Consider the following 19,108-nt stretch of genomic DNA (forward strand, 5'->3'; position numbering starts at 1 on the left):
CGTGCCAAGTTTCTTAAAAGATCTCCCAATGAATTTCCAAACTGCCAAAGGGCGTTTGGAATCTCTTTCAAAGAAAAGGAAAGAAAGAAAGAAAAAAAGGAAGGGAAGTGGCTCTAAATTCTTCATTAAATCCAGCTAGAAGCACACAATTTCATCTTTGCTAGATATTAGTCATAGCCACCCTTTAAGAGCAAAGTTAAAGCATACTTGTCTGAAGGAAAAAGTAAAATGAAAGACTCCCCTTCTCTAGTTGGAACATATCAAGGGGTCCTCTTCCCTCAGAATCCCGAAGCAAGCCTGAGAATGTCAGCGTCTGTGGGATGCTTGGAGGTCTATACAGATGCTTATTTTTCAGGAGAATTAAACAAAAATAATACAAATGGGAAATAAAGAGAATGACCTACTTTACTGTGTGTTGGGGGGGGCGGACTCTGTGAGTGTTTTGATCTAATTGACAGTGTGGGGTTGCATGCCCAAATAAGGCGCCTTTGGTGTTGGTCCTGTTTGCGCTGGAGAGGAGAAATCCAGGCCCCGGAACCCCATGAGCCACACACACAGACACACACACACACACACACACACACACACACACACCACGAAAAGGGGAGTCAGAGGTGGCGCTTTCCTTGCCTGAGCCACTTGCTGGAATGTGGGAATCTAGAAAGACACTTGAAGGACTGCCAAGGCAGGGTGCTGCTCCAAGAAGCCAGCACAGAGGTTGTCAGGGAGCAAGTGATCTTTGTGTGCCTAGTGCGGGGGAGGTGGCTCTTTCTTTAGACTGGGCTAGCCAGGTGCCTGTGGCCCTCAATGATCACCGCCGGGAGTGGAGCATGGTTATGGGTTTGAGTAAAACCTGCTACCCTTGTATTCCTTCACCGGGTTACCGGGTTAGCAGTCTCCGCCTTTCATCCCATTCGCGCCCCCGAGCCCCTCAGCGTGTCCAACAGCAGCCCGTTTCTGAGACACCGTGTCTGCACATCTGTCTTGGCTTGGGGTTTGCAGGAGCTTGGTAAAAAGCCTCCCTGTGTTCTTGCGCGCGCCACTCTCCAGCTTCTCTTTTTCTTGGATTCTTGCCTGTCTCCTCCCACAGGAAAAAAAAAAAGGTCACGTATGTTTGGAAAAATATGTAGGTCAGTGGAACATTTCCTGCACTGGTGCAAAAGGAGAGAGGGCAGTGGGGGCGGGGAGGGAGAGGCCCCACTCTGTTCTGAGGGCGCCTCCTGGCCGCAGCCCCCGACCTGCTGGCCTAGGCATACGAGGGGGACACTTAGCGGGTTCTTGCCAATCCTTGACCCATTTTCCGGACCAGCTACATTAGCCTTGGAGGAGGCACCGAGCATTCCTCTCTAACAACCGGTGCTGTTTTCCACGAACAGCGTTCACTCTCGCGTCCCCGGAACCTCTCTTCTCACCTGGTGACTCCTCACCCACCCACGTCCCAGTAGACCTGAGTCACGGAAGCACGTTGGCCTGCCCTTTCAGGTCAGCGTTGGGCAAGGGGGAGTGACAGTTATGTTCTAGCGGACAGGACACCCCCTTCCCGTGACAGCAGAGTGGCAGCAGGCACTGCGATGGTTTCCATTTACCCGGGGCGCAGGATTCTTTACTACCCCCCTAGTGACAACTTTAGCGGGACCCCAGCTGGCAGCTCCACGATGTCATCAAGCTTGCCTCCCCTCTTCCCGGTTCCGCTCCAAACACAACCTCCACCCTCCACGGAGCCCAGACTGGCCGGACCCCTCCACCTCTAGCCCCCAAGCTCATCCTTGAAGCCCCCGCAGGACCGCAGCGGCCTTGGGGACGCACTGGTGTCTGTGCCTCCGAGAGACGCCGGGGGTCGCAGGGTCCGTGTCCCTGCGGCACGCGCTGAGTGAGCGGCTCAGACTGTGTCCGGGCCAGAAGGGAGCGGGCAGCCGCGGGAGCCTCGAGGCTTAGGAGGAGGAAGAGGAGGAGGAGGAGGAAGAGCGGGAGGAGGAGGAGGAGAGGGAGGAGAGGGAGGAGAGGGAGGAGGCGGCGGCGGGGCGGGGAGGCTGCGGCGGCGGTCCCCGGTTCTGCGCGCCCAAGAGTTTGCGGCGCGAGCGGCGGGCTTTCCCGCAGGACGCGAGGGACCCGAGCAGCAGTCGCGGAGCTCCGAGACCCCGGCGGCAGCGGCGAGAGCAGCGCCTCCCGCCGCCGCCCGGGAGAAGGTCCCCGAGCCCGCCTGCAGCCCCGGCTCCCAGCGGCGGCGGGAGGCGCGTCGCCCCGGCCCAGTTGGTGCCCGGCCTGGTGGGGCCACCCCGGCCAGCTCGGAGGTAAGAGGCCACTGCGCCTAGGGACGCATGATTTCGGGTGGGAATACATGCGCGTAGCTCGCGACTCTGGTCACCTGCTCGCCAGCGCTGGGGACGCGCGGGGCAGGGAGGGACGCTCGGGCGCGACACCGCGCGAGGCTGCGCAGCGCAAGCACCCGGGGGTGGGGGCGCGGGGAGGTGAGTCCTGCGCACTACGGTTCCTGTCGCCAGGGGCATCGGGTCCCACCGACCACTGCAATCAGACGGCCGGTGGGTTCCCGGAGCTGCTCGTCAAGGGAGAGGACTAGGCACCCCGAACCTCGGGATTGGGGCCCTCAGAGGGTACTAGAGGGGTACTGCGTCCGGGACAGGAGCTTTGAAGATTGCCAGCTGCCCTTCCAGAGATCCATCTCGTGCATCACTAAACGTAGGGAGCCCGGGACGCCTGGAGAGTGTGACTACCGGGCTGGGGCCCTGGTGTCATTGCGTCCCTGCCTCTGACTTGGTTTAGGGCCGGATTGAAAGCCGGGTCTTTGTGCTTAGACAGCCCGAGGCTCCTGGGACTCCCTGGATTGGGTGCTAGAGCGTTGCTTTACTGGGATGTGTGCCTCCTCCCCATGTGGAGGAGGGGTGCACCGTGACCTTTCTCTAAAACCACTTAGGGTGGGAACCAGGGGGCAGGGACAGGTACCAAGAGGCTCAATTCAAAGCCAGCCTCTCCCCTCTGCCCGCCTCTCCTTAACTGCTTAAGGTAAGAAAGTTTGTTTTCAGCTCTGTGATTCATAAATAATTAGTAGCCAGTTTTGTTGACGAGGCAAGATGGAAACCTTAAGTATACACGCGCATTTCCACGAATTCTAAAATTTCCTAAGGTTAAATCCGGGAGTCTCTAGCTCATAAAGTTCTAAACTGCAGTGTTCAACAGGTGTTGCAAGGGTCCTAGAGGGGCCAGCTTAGTGTTTTCTTCTCTGCCCATTGCCTTAGGATCCGCCCCGAGTTCGTGGTTAGCTTGTTTCTTTACAGGTGAATATTGAGTAGTTATTAACTGAGTCGGCGGAGACAGCTAGTCTGTCTCAATCACTAGAACTCTATTATCCCTAATAGGGTTTTCTTTAATAGGAGGGAGTTCCCATTTGGACTTTCCAGGTAGTTAGTCCTGAAGCAGTTCCTGGCGGGACCGCTCTCTCAACACCTTTGTGTCTCTCACAATGAAGTCCCCATCCAGCTAACTGGCCAACTAATTAAGGCTCGCATGAAAAACAGAGCTAGCCCTGGAAGGCATCCTTCAGACTCAAGAGCAAATACTGGCTCTATCTTTCATCCTGCTACTAAAATTCCCCTGAAGAAAAACGTTGCCAGAAATAACCTCCATTAAAAAAAAAATAACCCCCCCAAATAAATATAGTAATGTTTTTAAAAGAGAGTTTGCGATCTGGGCCACTATTTTACAAAGCAAAATTTTTCGTTACAGACAAAATGTGAACCAGTAGAAGTATTGGCATTTCCCAGCAGTCTACTTACAGATTTAGTTAAAAATAAAGTGTGGAGCATAAAAGCTTTCGGTAATTATCCTCTGTCTCAGAGAGACGTGGAGCGTGGCTTACAAGATTTGTAAATGTGCTTTTTGCCATTTTCCCGCAGAAATCCATACCTCTATTTATTTGCTGATGTGTCCCGCTGTGCAGATGTAGAAATGGTTTTATTCTCACTCCTCCCCAGAGTGACTTCCTGGGGAGGAGCACAGGCTATACTCTAGAGAAAGTACATTATTAATAAAACGTTAAGCACCATCCCCAAGACTTAAATGTGCCTAGAGAATGAACTGAGACACTCACAATCGGTGTGTTGAAAGGAAAAACCTCTAGTATGATAGATATTCAGATGGTAAGTTGAAGGATTACATTTATATAGAAAATAATTGTAATGTTTTAAAGCTTACTTAGTCGTTTGTAACAATTTGGTCCCTGCTTTATATTTCTGGCTGTTTAATAATGGAAACATAAAAACAATGAAAACAGTTTTAAAAATTGCACAATGTGTCATCAATTTAAATGCATCCATCTTTAAATGCATCTTTTTGTATTATCCTTCTTAGGTCTTGGTAACCTATAAAAGCAGCTACTTCTCAAAGGCAAGAGTCAATGGTATTGAATTCCCTAGGTTAAATTAACGCATGGGTCTCTCCATCTTTATAAGTTTTTTTTTTTTTGCCCCAGGATTTTGCTTATAAATAAATCTTCAGAAGCCAAAGTGCTAAATCTTTGTGAATTTTAAAAACAAGTATATATGCATTTTGTCCTTGACGTGACTGGCTGTCCGTGAACGTCCACTGTGATCAAAACACTGGTTGTTTTATGCTGATACCCTGCACACTGCAACATCTTCCCCAGCACAGGTCAAATTGTGTGGGGTTGAAAATAGCCTAGTGACTCAGGATTCTTGGCTGCTTTATGCTAACAGTTTAATTGGCTTCATCATAGCAGGCATCTAATCGAGTTTCACATTTAAGTAGTGAAAATGGTACTTGAAGCCTTATTGGCTTACAGGGATGTTTGATTAGCATATTTCCCCATCCTCAGTTCTATTTGTAGCAAAGACAGGAGGTTGGGGACAGTGACATTCATATGTCATTTCTTCCTTTCATCTCTAGGAGGCCATGTTCATAATAGATGCTCAATAAATAGGTGTGGAGAACAAGCTGAACTGTCGGTAATCACTATCCAAAGGTTAGAAATTTCTGAGTGTTAATGGGGTACTTAACTATGAGTAATCCTGCGGTAAATCAGAGGGTGATTAATAGTACACCAGGAAACAATTATTAAACACCAGCATGGAAAGGGGACATTTTTCATGCCCTCTTTAGCTCAGGCCGTGCTGTTTCTCATTTGAATTTGTTTAGATTAGAGGCCACTTGCTATGTTAGGCCAGGAGTCGTTTCTTGGGAAAATTTCCCCTAGAGGCCACTTGAATGACTGCAGGTCAGAATGTCTGGTTCCATTTGATGATTCACAACAGAAAAGAGAATTTCTCTTTTCTTCTTCGGTGAAATACAGTGTGTATAAAGAGGTAGAAGGGGTGGGGCCTCCGAATACAGTGAGTCACTGGGGGTGGGGAGGGGTTTGGTAAATGAAGATTCTAGTTCAGGAGCTTCGGTGCACCTCACCAGCTCCCGGTGCAACACACGAGCAAGCTCTGGGATATTTACCTTCATTAACACGTGCTAACTGGACATGCACTAAACAATGGACCAGATGATACACCACATGGAGATGGGGCATGCCTACATCCTAGGAGGTGAAACGAGGGGGAGGGAAGTGCAATGGCTTCCTACCATGCCTCTCTGTAGGGCGGTGGACCAGGAGGAGCCTTGCCTGCAGTTTTCTGAGAGGGTTCCCTCATCGCTGCCTTTGTGCCTTGGTGTGGATGGAGGAGCATGTTGCGACCTGGCAATAAATAAAACCCAGTTTGAAGTCAGAGGGACTTGGGCTAGGCTCTCTCACACCCAGGTGCCAAGGGGCAACTTTTTTTTTTTTTTAACATTTATAAGTTTAAATATTCTCGTCAGAAAAAAATAATGGAAGTGATGAATGTCTTGCTAGGTCTCTGGGATCACCAGTAAGGGATGTACAGAGGCCTAGCAAATGGGATTGCTCTTATTGTCATTTCTGCTCCTGTAAGTAGCTCCTCACCCATATTCCCGTCAATTACCCGAATAAAACTCATTGGCTCACCCAGTTGGACTTTGGTGGTATCTGTATTCTGCTGTCATGAGCTCCCTATCTGGGGTGAGTAGATGTGTCTGTCACATCTCCCCAGGAAGTCTGCCACATAAGAATCAGTAAAATAGATGGAGATCATTTTAAAAAAATTTTTATTTATAAGAACATATCACATAGATGTTGGAAAAGACTGAAAATAATGGAGTGAATGAAAATACATATCTTGGCCAGGGTGTTTTCCCTCCCAGTCTCTTTCCCAGAGTTTAAACTGTATATAGTAGACTTAAAATTCACACACAGAATTTTGTCCCTTTCACATTGCTGTCCCATGATGTCTGACAAAAGCAATGGAAGGAAGGAAGGAAGGGACCATTTTGGCTCACAGCTTGGGGTACAGTTCATTGTGGTAGGAAGAAGGTCAAAGCCACAGGAGGATGAGACAGCTGGTCACCCTGCATGCCCTTTCTTCAGCTCAGGACCCCAGTCCATGGAATGAGGTTGCCTATATTCAGGGTGAGTCTTCCCAAGAAACACCTTCATCGATACACCCAGAGCTGTCTTTCCAAATCCAATCAAGTTGATAATAACAATTTAACTGTTACACATACAGGAAAATCTTTTTTTTTTTTTTTTTTTTTTTTTTTTTGGTTTTTCGAGACAGGGTTTCTCTGTGGTTTTGGAGCCTGTCCTGGAACTAGCTCTTGTAGACCAGGCTGGTCTCGAACTCACAAAGATCCGCCTGCCTCTGCCTCCCAAGTGCTAGGATTAAAGGTGTGCGCCACCACCGCCCGGCTTATACAGGAAAATCTTACAGGAAAAAAAAAAAGTCAAACAACAAGATATATTTCAATAAGAAGCAAAAGATCCCTTCACCTCCCTCGTGGCCTGCTTAGCCACCATTTCCCATGGTTTGACTTGAAAGAAACCTGGCTTTTCAGAGGAGTCTGCTCCCCCCCCACCCCACGTGAGACAGGAGGAGAATACTGATGAGCCACCAGGAGGGCCTGTAGCCTTTTCCAGTGATTGGCTCCAAGTGATTACCAATAAAATGTGAGGTGAGGCTACTCAGAGGCGTCTAGGAAAGTTTCCCTAGCTCTGGAGATGAGGTATGGGAATAAACCACCCTTCTCCCACACAGTCTCGTGCAAAAAGTGTCTATTAGCTAAGCAACCATGGGCCTCTGGGTAGGCGGGGCCGGAAGAATGCAGAGGTGAGACTGGGGTCCCATTAGGGGCTTTACCCAGAAAGTCCACTCTGAGACATTTCTGCGCTCTGAAACCTTTGCTACTATGTGTAGCTGGCCCAGTTAGGTTTTCCTTGCATTGTAGTAAAGTCACTTGGGTACCTGCATTCCCCCACCCTTTACAAGGGGGAGGAATTTAACCATAGGGCGTGCTCTGCTATTCATTCTGACTGATGCACTTACACACGTAGGCACATGTTTTAGAATAAAGCTCATTCTATACGTATTATTGCTTATTTTGAAAAGCAACTGTGTGACACAGAGAGCTTTGTTTTTTAAAAGAAAATCATCACTCATATTCCCTTTATGGACCATATAATATCATTTGATGTGGCCAAAACCTGTTTTGTTTTGTTGTTTTTTTTTTGGACCATGTCTATGATCAACATTGGCTACATTCCTCCCACTTTACATTTTTATTTACCTCCTAAATATAAATCATTTCATCTGTAATTCATGCTTTTGTAGGTCATGCATTTCTAGGAAAGGATTCCCAAGCAAAAGGTATATCTCTTTGGACTATTGGTAGACACTGTTCAGTTGGTAGCTAAAGAGTGGTACCCATGCTTCCCATCCATGGGGCTTGGCTGTCTTGCTATTGTGTCTTCACTACACTGTATATCACCCAACTTTTAAATCTCTTCTGTGCATTTTCACATGCAGGGCACTTATTTCCACCCGTGATTGATTGGATGCTCTAGGGTGAGCTAGAAGACGGGGAGCGTGGAATGCAATCGTTGGGCAATGTTTCCTGTGTGTGTAAAGGTGCAAAAGGAAACCTTAGAAACCAAGGCTGTCTATGAAAACTGAATAGAAGTGATTAACCTTGTAGTAATCTTGGAATATTCCTAGAGAATAGTGTTAGATGGTCTTTAGTGATATGTTTCCAAGAAAACTCCAATGAAAGAGACTTTCAGGTCCTGGTCTCCATATGTATCTCTGGCTGGCCTCGAACACCACAGAGATCCCCCTGCATCTGCCTTCAGAGTGCTGGGACCATTGTGTGTGCCACTGGGCCCAGCACTGGCCCCATGCACTTCTGAGAGGCTTTATTGCTGGGACCTGTGTGTTACCATTTGATGTACTCTGATTTGAGCTTTCTGAAGGTTCCGTTATCACTTGTAGATATTTTGTGTTGCTCATGAGACCCAGCTAGAAAGAAAGATGCTGGATCTTTTGACTTTTTCACAAAGAAGACAGGGAAGAAAATGGAATGAATGAAACTCAAGAAATACTAATCGCCCTTCAGAAAAAGGTGGTTGACAGGGTGGTGCTCTTGTTCCAGCAGTGACCACACACGGTCCTCTGATAGAGAAGGGAAGGGGAGCAAACACACAGAGAAACTCTCCAGGAGAAAACAGCCACACAAACAGATATGACTTCCTAATGAGAGCTCTCAGTAGACTTTCTGGGTGTGCCACCAGGTACCTGACATAGCTTTTTGGTCTTTATTGTGTGGATTTCAAATATGTTGAGAAGAATCAGATAGTCACCAAACCATCTTCAGTAACGACAGAAGACAGAGGAAATTTAGAGATGACCAAGAAGTAAGGGCATGTCCATTTCCCATTGGTTTTATTAATATTTACATTTTTTGGCATATAAATACAAATGATTTTTCCTTCTTTAATTCTGGCTGGTTAATTTTATTAAAGCCCAGTGTCTTGTTGCTGACTCTGTGCATGGGGCAGAAGAGCTTCTGGGTGATGCTACAAGTCTTCACATCAATAGAATTTAGAATTTATTGTCATGTAGAGAAACCTTCATACAGTGTTGTGCTGGCCATTTTTCTGACACCGCGATAAAAATCCTGAGACAAGCTAGTTTCAGGGAGGAGAGGTTTATTTTGGGCTTATTTTTCAGAGGTTACGTTCTTGGGTCACCTGGCTCCAATGCTTTCTGCTTCCTAACATGACAGATCATGAGAGAAGGGCTCTGTTCACTTCATCACGGACCGGAAATAAAAAGAGACAGGCTGGGCACACCCTCGGCAAGCTAATTTCCTTCCTCCAGGTCCATCTCTTCAAGGTTCCACCAGGTCTCAGTAGTGCCACAGGTGATGCCCAAGCTTCCAGCAAGAGCCCTCTGAAGTGCGTTAAAGATCCAGGCTGCTGTGCATGCATTCAGCTCTGGAACTGTTTGGTTTCCATTTCCCGTTGTTTTGCAAGGGTGAGTGATGCTTGGAAATGGGTGTCGTTAAAGGCATGCTTATCTCAGGTGAACAGTTCAGAGCAGCCTCCTGTTGACAGCACCTGAGACAGGATGAGCTCACTGGAAGGCAGAGGAAGCCAGGACAATGGCAGTACTGACCAAACCAGTCATGACATCTGCCACATCAACGCGTTTGTCTCTTTCTCTGTCCTAGTTACTTTCTTAATTGCTGTGATAAGACATTGTGAGCAAGGACATTAGAAAGCGTTTCTTTTGAGCTAATGATTTCGGAAGGCTAGAGTCCATGATAGCCAAGCAAAAGTGTGGTGGCCGGAATAGCTGAGAGTTCACAATTTGATTCACACTCAAGAGTCAAAGAGAGCACACTGGGAATGGAGTCTTTTGAATCCTCAGAGCCCTCTCCCAATGACAGCACCTCCTCCAATAAGGTGACACCCCTAATTCTTCCCAAACAGTTCCACCAATGGGGGAACAAGTATTCAAACACATGAGCCTGTGGGGGCCATTCTTTTTTTTTTTAAAGATTTATTTATTTATTATATACACAACATTCCTTCCATGTACACTTGCATACCAGAAGAGGGCACCATATCTCAACATAGATGGCCACGAGCCACCATGTGGTTGCTGGGAATTGAACTCAGGACCACTGAAAGAGCAGTCAGTGCTCTTAACCTCTGAGCCATCTCCCTAGCCCTGTGGGGGTCATTCTTGTTCAAACCCTCACAGTCTTGGGAAGACACAGCCTGCCATTCATCGGCCCTGCTAAAGATGCTGGTTTCACTCTAAGAGGAAAAAAAGAGAAACACTGTTGCACCCAAGTTTGGGGCTGTGTTTGTTGCAGGGCTGAGAATGAGGCAGGAGCACTGGAGAGTCCAGAGGAGAAACTCACTCAGGGTAAATGAGCGTGGCCACTGTATAACGGCCGTCAGAGCCTTCATGCCAGGGATGGAGCATGTCACCCCATGCAAATGTCGGGTTTGCTTTGCCAGCAGTCTCTGGGTGGGTGGCTCAGGACAAACTGAGCTTTGTTTAAGATGAGGGAGATTCTTACTTCTGAGCTGCTTCTGGGGCTTTCCATACTCCACCGTCCTCAAATCTCAGCCTTTCCTGTAGAGAGTGGCAAGGTGGCCTTGAGCCACCTGGTCTGGACATCACAGACGTTCTATGCTCTACTTTCTCTCCTGATTTGCACAAGTCTCCCCCATGCACCAGGTTCACTAGTGGGCACAAAACAAATGCTTTCAGTCTCCCTTCTGGAGATGGTGTGTAAGGTGTGGGAGTGTCTCGATACTGGGATTTAGAGTTCAAGGTGACCTAGATGTGAATAGTCAGTCCCCTCTCCGTCGCTACAGAGTCTCCCTTTTATGTAACTTAGCTGGCCTCAGACTCACTTAGGCTGCCCTTGAATGTCAAGCGACAGGTGTGTGCCACCACACTTAACAGCCATAGCATTCAATGTTGGGGCTGAGAGAACTAACTGGCTCCTGCCAGACAGCGGATGTGTGTCCTCAGGGGAATAACAATGAAAGCCTCACATGGATTCTCCTATGGGCAGACGGTCCTTTGTCTACCCTCTCACTTTGGGCCAGTTTGGTATTCATCCTTAACCACTGATTTCTTTAGAAATCTGCCCCAAGCTCTCAACTAGTATGTTTACAAGTTATCCTAGCCCTGGCATTATTGGGTTTTCTACCATTCTGTATTGTACAAGTCCCCGGCAGTTTTCATGGTCTACAAAAATGATGTTGTTCTAGGCGTCAAGATGGCACGTTTGGTTTGCACCACATTTGTTTGGAAATGTATTGATTGACATACAATGATCCCTAGTGCCCTTGGGGTTGGAGAAGTTTCGGGACTCATGAGAAAACCAAAATCTGAGCATGCTTAAAGCGCCTTATACAAACATACATCAGTAATGTTTGCATGTGACCTGCACACGTCTGCCTGTGCGCTTTAAATCACTCATGCGTTGCATAGTTCCCTGAAAACCCTATGATTGCTGCACAGATCAATATTGTACTATACAGGCCACAACATGAAACAAAAAGGCGAGTCCATGTTCAGCGCAGACAATGTATTTCCAAATATCTTCAGTCTGCGGTTGATGGCATTGGTGGATGCATAACTGAAGGGGTGCGAAAAGCTGACTGCGTGTAGCTTTACTCGGCAGTCACCTACCGCCATTCCAGCTCTCTAGGGCAGTGGTTCTCAACCTTCCTAGTGCTGTGACCACTTAATACAGTCCCTTGCATTGTAGTGACCCCCAGCCATAACACTATTTTCATTGTGACTGCGTAGCTGTAACTTTGAGGCTCTTATGAATTGTAATGTAAATATCTGATATGCAGGATAGCTGATACATGACCCTCAAAGGTTTTCTTATTCTGTGCTCCCTTCTTGGGACAATGGCATTTCCCCTCCAAGAAGCTTGCTGCTTGTCAGCTTCAGACTGAGTGCTATAACCACTTGCTGGCTGAAACCTAGGAAGTGAGGGTTCCACTAAAGATGATGTCATACCTCCACTTTTAAAAAGAACCATTCTTTTTGTGTCCCTCATTTCCATAATGTCTTCACAAAGTATCTGTTAGGTGGTCATCTAGGTGACTTGTACTTGCTATAGACAGCCTCCTTTGGTCCCTGCCTTTCTGTTTCTCTTGGGTCATATCACCGTTTAGTGGCATCTCCATCCTCATTCAGGGCTTCTGAATGTGTCTCGTTTGGTGCCTCACTAAGATGCACTGACTGGAGGTTTCCTCTGTGTTGTCTTTTTATATTTTGCTAAGTTTGTTTATTCTTTCTGAATATATGCACAGAACACACCCATACATACATGAACACACACGTGTATGCATTTTATACATATACACATACTATATATGAACATATCTCTAGTATTTAAACTCGTGACTAAGGACAGTTAAAGCACCACTAAAGCTAATAAATAGAACGGATCTGAGACCATAAGAGGATGCGTCTCCTCTCCCATCACGCCCTGGCCCGGATGTGAAAGTCGGAGGATAACTTGCAATTGGCACTTCTCTCCTCCTACCGCGTAGGTTTCTGGGATTAAACTCAGATCCTCGAGCTTGGTGGCAAGTACCTCTACCCACTGAGCCATCTCGAAGGCCCCGATGCTTGTGTTTTCTAACATCTCTAGTACATGTGATTCAATTAGGTGCCTATAAAAATTCCTCTGGTCCTCGGGTATGTCAACATTGACTTACGACCTTGCTTTAAATCCCAGCCTATACTGTCACACGGGTCAGTGACACTTTTGTATGGCTTTAATGGACACAGCTTGTGGCCCATAGTAGGAGGCTTTGTCATCTTGACCCCGTGGCTGTGACCAAACAACCTTGGCAAGTTCCAAATACCTAAGAGTCAATTTTTCCATCTGTAAAGGGAGACACCAATATAAAAAATTGAAAATCAGGAACATAGACTCCTTACTAAATAGTTTCCTATAAACAAGAAGAAGAAGTAGTAAGGTTTCATCGCTGCTGTGACCCGTTCATCCAACTGCTGCACAACATCAGCTGGGGACATGCCAGCCTCAAAATGTTTTCTTCTTGAATGAGGCTCTTGGGTTTTTTTCCCCCCCGACTACGAACACTGTCTGCACACACAATTAAAAGCATAACGTTGCTCGGTGTCCTCATGAAGGCTAACACAATGAGGGAAAGTGAAAGAGTCAACGGCAGAAGTGGAACACTCAGAACGCCTTGGCAGTTGCTTGAGGTTGCAGTTTGCTTTCAAAGCCTTTGTCCATTTAAAAGAACAAAGTACGGTGATAACCCTGTGTGCCTGAGATTGTAATCCCAATCAAACAGCCTCTGTGCATTCCCGGTTCTGAATCTTATGGGCTGTGTGGGACTGTGTAGGTGACTAATGTGACCTTCGCTGTTCCGTGGGATCTTTCTTTTTTTTCCTTTTCTAAAGAAGTTTGGTCTGAAGTCCTGAGTCTCAGCTCCTCCCTCCCTGAAAGGGTCTTGTCATTTTTCTCCTGTGCCAGAAGCTCCCAAAGAGCAAAACTGAGCTGATTTTCAATGGGACCAGAATTCTGGCTAATCAAGTGGCCTGATATGGAAGGAAGAGGCCTCAGTCATTTCCTAATAGTGCAGCTCATGTTTCCCTCAACAAAATTGGAGGTGAACACACCCACAGCTGCCTGCCCTGGCCCTGGAGCTTGTAGGTGACACCAGGCCTGTGCATTTCTGGGTGGCTGGGTGCTTTCCTCCCTCCTTCATCGGGAGAATCAAGGACTTCTTGGGCTCTCCTTCCAGCCAGTCCCCAGGAACGAGGCTTCCCCGGCTGCAGCCAATTCATGCACCACCCAGAAGTCCCGGGAGGGCTGTGCCGCAGACAGAAAGGCCAACTTTGCCCTGCCTCGCCTTATCGCTCCGCGTGCTCACCCCAATCTGTGCTCTGACATGAGAATAATAAGATAAAGAAGGCAGAGTTCTGTAGACAAGCCAGTACAGGGAGAAACGAGGGCAGGGCTGGGCTCGGAATGTCCAACTCATTCGGTGAACCTCCTCGCTACTAGTCTCTGACATCCAACTTTTCAGATAAATAATTTTTTTACAAAGTACCTTGCTTTCGTAATAAATAGTAAATACTCACTTTAGTGACAATCCTGGTTAGTTCTGTTGCCAACATGACGCACCTGGACAATTGAAGAATTGCTTCAATTGGATGGGTTTGTGGATATGTCTGCAAGGCATTCCTGGGCAGGTGGGTCTGGGCCTCGTTAGAAGTGTAGCTAGCTGACTGAGAGTTTGAGAGGAAGCCAGCAGGTAGCATTGCTCCCTGGTTTCGGTTTCAGTTCATTCCTTGAGCTCCTGTCCTGACTTCACTCCCTGGAAGTATAAGCTGAAATAAAAGCTTTCTTCCCCAAGTTACTTTTGGTCCTAGTGTTTTTCACCAAGAAATAAAACTAAGGACAGTACGTTTAACAACTGGCAAGGAACTGTATATCCTTTTGGGAGACAGTGTGTTTCCCCAGTACATTTTTGTACTGTGTGTGGGTCAGCTCGGGAAACAGCTTGTCCATCATAGCCAACACTTCTTACTTCCTTGTGATGAGAACATTCCGAATTCTCTCTTCTAACTGTTTAGACAATTAGGTTTTTTTGGTTTTTTTTGTCAAGGTTGGAGAGATTGCTCAGTGGGTAGGATCACCCACTGCTCTGACAGAGGAACAGCGCCCACATTGAGTGGCTCACAACTGACTGGACCTCTAGCTCCAGGGGATCTGACACCCTCTTCTGGTCTCTGTGGGCATCTATACACACACACACACATACACACACCACACACACGGGGGGGGGTGTAAAATAAAATAAGGCTCCCATGTTGTGTTATCATTCACTGTCTTTACTCTGTGTGGAATGGGACACCAGAACGTGTTCTCTTATCTAGCCAGGGTTTATCTTCACTTTCAATGGTTCTCACATTCACGGTCGTACAGGGTTGGGCACAGGATTCAAACCTGCGCAGTGCCTTTCTGGGCATGGTCCTTATCACGTGTCCTTTAGCAGTTAGACAAGCATGAGTATCATTAGCTCCAGAGATCACCTGGGAGAGGGGGAGCCCATGCCAAGGTCATTGTCATCCTCTCCACCCACAACTGACGTCCCTTTGATTCAGTGAGAGTCTCTGGAGGGCAGGGTTACTTTGTTGCCATATTTCTTTTTCATGGAAGAAGTTGAGGCCCGGAGGAATGAGATGACTCAGGCAGCTGGAGTCAGAGCTTGAATGTAACCCTTTACAAAAAAAGGACCAGAAATAGAATCAGCAGTGTTTATTTACTTTTTTTCTCTGAAATGCCACCTCCAAGAAGATAGAGAATGTGTCCAGAGCAAATCAAGCCTTCGACATACGCCTTCTCCAACTTAAGCACGTTTCTCAAGTGCGCGCTATTGTGCGCTGTTGGGTGTGTGCAGTTTGGTTCCCGTGTGCCACCCGGCCCTTGGGGAGAGAAGGCCGCATGTGAAAGGGCACAAAAGAGGAGCGCTGCCAGGAACCCCTTTTTAGGGCACAATCATTATTCCGTCCCTTGCCATCTTTGAGTAGCTAACCTGCTTTTCAAAATTGTTTCTCTGCCTGTTATAAGGACTGTTAAACCAGGACACTCGTTCTGCCGCTTCTCATCTTCTTGGAGTCAGGTACAACTTCCTTCAACCAGGCTCAGCTGGGAAGTCACTCGAAAAAATGTGGTGGGAGCTGCCTTGGGTACCTCGTTTGCCAACCAACATTTCAGCAAGGCTGTATCCCCCTACCCCCCACCGCAGGTGCCTAAAAAACTGGAGAAGTCTCCGTGTCTCCGAGCAGTCATTCAGAGTTATGGTGAAATCTCCCCCCCACCCCACCCCCCACACACATGAGTGCAAACCTCAGCCCTCAGTGTAATATAAAGAAACACACAACCAAAGTATTAGAGGCTTTTCAGTTAAAATAATGTTCCAAGATTGACTTTTTAAATGTATGCATGTATATGTATGTGTCTACGTGGGGATATTGAGTGTGAGTGCGGGTGTCTGTGGAGACTGAAGGAAGGGGTCAGGTCTCCTGTAGCTGCAGTTTCAGGAAGTTGTGAGCCCCACTCCGAGGTGGCATGGATGTGGGGAAGTGAACCTTGGTCCTGGAAGAGCAGCAAGTACCCTTAACCCCTTAATCTCTCCAGAGCTAGTAATAGCACTTTTTAGGTTGTTTCTTCATTTTAACTGTAGGGGAATACCCCTGAGGAGGGCTACTTGCTTTGCTAAGGGCAGGGCAAGACACCACAGCCCTCCTCCCCTTCTGATGTCTTTGCCAGCTGTGGACTGAGGTACCAGGCTCTTCTCGTATAGGAGCACCAGGAGTCCCAGTTACCTGTTACCTATTTGCCTACCTGTCTGCCACTGCCATTTATGAAAAACAAAATCTATAAGCATAAAGACGATTTGGCCCATCTTATGATTGACGTAGGTATGCACACACATCATATTTATCCCCCACAGAGTTTAAGTTAGCCACTCAGCACCTCCTTAGAATGAGTCCAAGAAATTTCTAATTTTTTTTCCTTCAGAATTCTTTAGTAATATCACTCTGAATTATTTCTGGCGGCATGTGGAAGGGTACAAGGGAAGGATGCTTGCATACATATTTTCAAAACTCTAGGAAATCGACAAACTGACTAAGGAAGGGTGTTTGAAGGCATGGCAAGGCAAATGGAAGATGTGATCCGGTAGTGGAGTGCGTGGCTAGCGTGTATGAGGCTTAGATTTGATTTTAGCAATGTAGAAAGGTAGATAGATGGATGGATGGGTGGTGGATGGATGGAAGGGTAGGTGGGTGGTGGATGGATGGATGGGTGGGTGGTGGGTGGGCAAATGGATGGATAGGTAGATTAGATAGATAGATAGATAGATAGATAGATAGATAGATAGATAGATAGATAGACGATGGATGTATAGATGATAGACAGAAAAAAAAAGGAGACAAAAGTTTCTTTGTAGAGCAATGGTGATATGGGAGGTGAAATTTGTATGGGCCAACCATTAAAAAATATGTTAAGGAGCTAATAATTCAAAAGTACAGCAGAATTTCAGTAATGCAAGCTGGGTGTGTTTTCCAATTTGCCTTTACTATAACAAAATAACCTGAGACAATAATAGGAAGGTTCTAGTTCCTGACTGATTCTGCTGTTTAGGGGTCTATTTTGATACATGGCAGAACCATGTAGGAGGGCCAGCTATTTACCTCATGGCCAGGAAAACCAGAGAGAAAAGAGACTAAAATTCTCCAGTTGCCATCAGGAACATGTCTCAATGACCCAACTTTGTCCCACTAGGCCCTGCTTCTTTAAGGCTCCACTGGTAGCTTCATGCTTTCAATACAGGGCCTTTGGAGATGTTGAAAATCTAAAGCATAGCATCAGGAGTAGCTGTACCAAGCGACTGCTTCCTTACCAGCTCCACACACAGATGTTTCTGCGTCCTGGCATCAGTGCCTCCCTTGTTCACTGCGGTACAGTTTTGTTTACATTCAAAGTAGGTCTCTAAGTCACAGTGGTCGGGGAAGGAGATAAACCAAATTTACATGGAACGTTTCCTCTTCAGCTTTCCCAGATACGGGAGTATTTAGTCAGAAATACCAAAGGATTGCATGAAGAGCATGAGAGAATTGGGTGACTTGGAAAACAAAGATCTTCACTTAGTTCTGGGGTAGGCTTCTTTTTTTCCGAGATAAATAATCAAAACCCAGGATATTTTTGAGCACTTCAGTGTACCTTTACTATTTTTTGCTTTACCACACTCCTTTGCTATTCCTAGTGAGTTGGGTTGGTTACAGACACCTGGGTCATGCAAGAATGAGACCCACCCTTCTAGACTTTCCCATTGTTCTAGGGTAAATTCTAATACCCTAAGAAGACTGTTACAGAAAAATCAAAGACCTGAACTCATTTGAATTCTGGCAGAATGGATAATTCATTTAGATCACTGAGGGCCAATGGATGACTATGGTGTACCCTTGAAAGGCTGTATTTCCCTCATTGTCCCATTCTGTGTCTCTGTGTTATACCTTCGATACTATATATATTTTTTGACAAACAGACTGTATTCCGCATTTGCAGTGTTTTGATAAGTATCACAGACTCCTAGCTGTATTTAGAGTTAGTTTCCTATGAGACTGAAGTTAAACTGAGTTTTCTTTAAATGGGTCCTTTTGCCCTCTTTGAGCTAGAAGGAAGGAAAACGGAGCACACCCCGAGAAGATAAGATACAGAAGAAAGGCAGCTTCAGTGCTGTTGCTTTGCAGGCGCTGTTGGCTAGACTCAGGGGCAGTTGGACAGGCTGTGAGCTGGGAAGCCAGAGCCATCGTGTTACAGAGGGGGAGCCTAAGGCTCAGCAATGGCAGAGCGTTGGAGGGATTGCCTCCAGCCTCCCATTCATTATGAGGCGGCCACCTGCCTCTTCTTCCCTGGGCTCTCTGAAACAGCCTTCCTTTCTCGCCCTACCTGCCATCCAGGAAAGGCGCTGATCATCTTAGGAGCAAAGACAGGACTGTTCTGTTGACATACTAGAAAAATCTCAAGCCATCGAAGCTCCCAGTTGCCGTCACCAGTTTGGTTCATTTTTCTGATTTCCGTAAATTGGATGTTAAATGTGCTCTCCGTGAACTTAGAATCTGATTTATTGTCCTTGAAACTTGATTTGCAGAGTTAGTGAGTGGAGAAGCAGAGAACTGGGTCTCCCAGGTCAGGAGGCCCTCCCACCCCCAGTCCAGATCCTTTTGATACACTTACTTCTTCAGTGTGGGGTGTGTGTGTGTGTGTGTGTGTGTGTGTGTGTGTGTGTGTGTGTGAGAGAGAGAGAGAGAGAGAGAGAGAGACTGAGAGACTGTGCATCTCTGTGTGTTACAATGTCTGTGAATGTCAGAGAACAATTTCTGGGGAGTCCCTTCTCCTTCCACCATGTGGGTCCCAGGGAATAAACTTAGGTCATCAGACCCACTGACTGGAGCCTTTACCGGCCACCCAACCCATTGGTCTTCCAGCCATTTTTTAGCCTCAGTGAAGTTATCTACTTCTCTGAAGCACTTAAGATAACAAAGTCCACCTTCTATTTGTTTTATTTTTGTTTTATTCAAAACTACTTGGTTTTTTAAAAAATTGTTTGAGGTTGTCATACACTATACATTATTTACATTATTTCCAT

At 46.7% G+C, this 19,108-nt stretch overlaps 1 protein-coding gene across 1 annotated transcript in view; it reads left to right on the forward strand.

Annotated features, from left to right (window-relative positions):
• The first annotated feature begins 2,029 nt into the window (after positions 1-2,029).
• Positions 2,030-19,108, forward strand: part of Npas2 (neuronal PAS domain protein 2) — a 186,131-nt gene continuing 169,052 nt past the window's right edge. The window contains exon 1 of the mRNA XM_005359963.3: positions 2,030-2,291. The gene's annotated coding sequence lies outside the window, so the exon portion shown is untranslated. The remainder of the gene's footprint in view (positions 2,292-19,108) is intronic.

The sequence above is a fragment of the Microtus ochrogaster genome, linkage group LG2, assembly GCF_000317375.1.
Source record: "Microtus ochrogaster isolate Prairie Vole_2 linkage group LG2, MicOch1.0, whole genome shotgun sequence".
In the NCBI taxonomy this organism is placed as follows: domain Eukaryota; kingdom Metazoa; phylum Chordata; class Mammalia; order Rodentia; family Cricetidae; genus Microtus; species Microtus ochrogaster.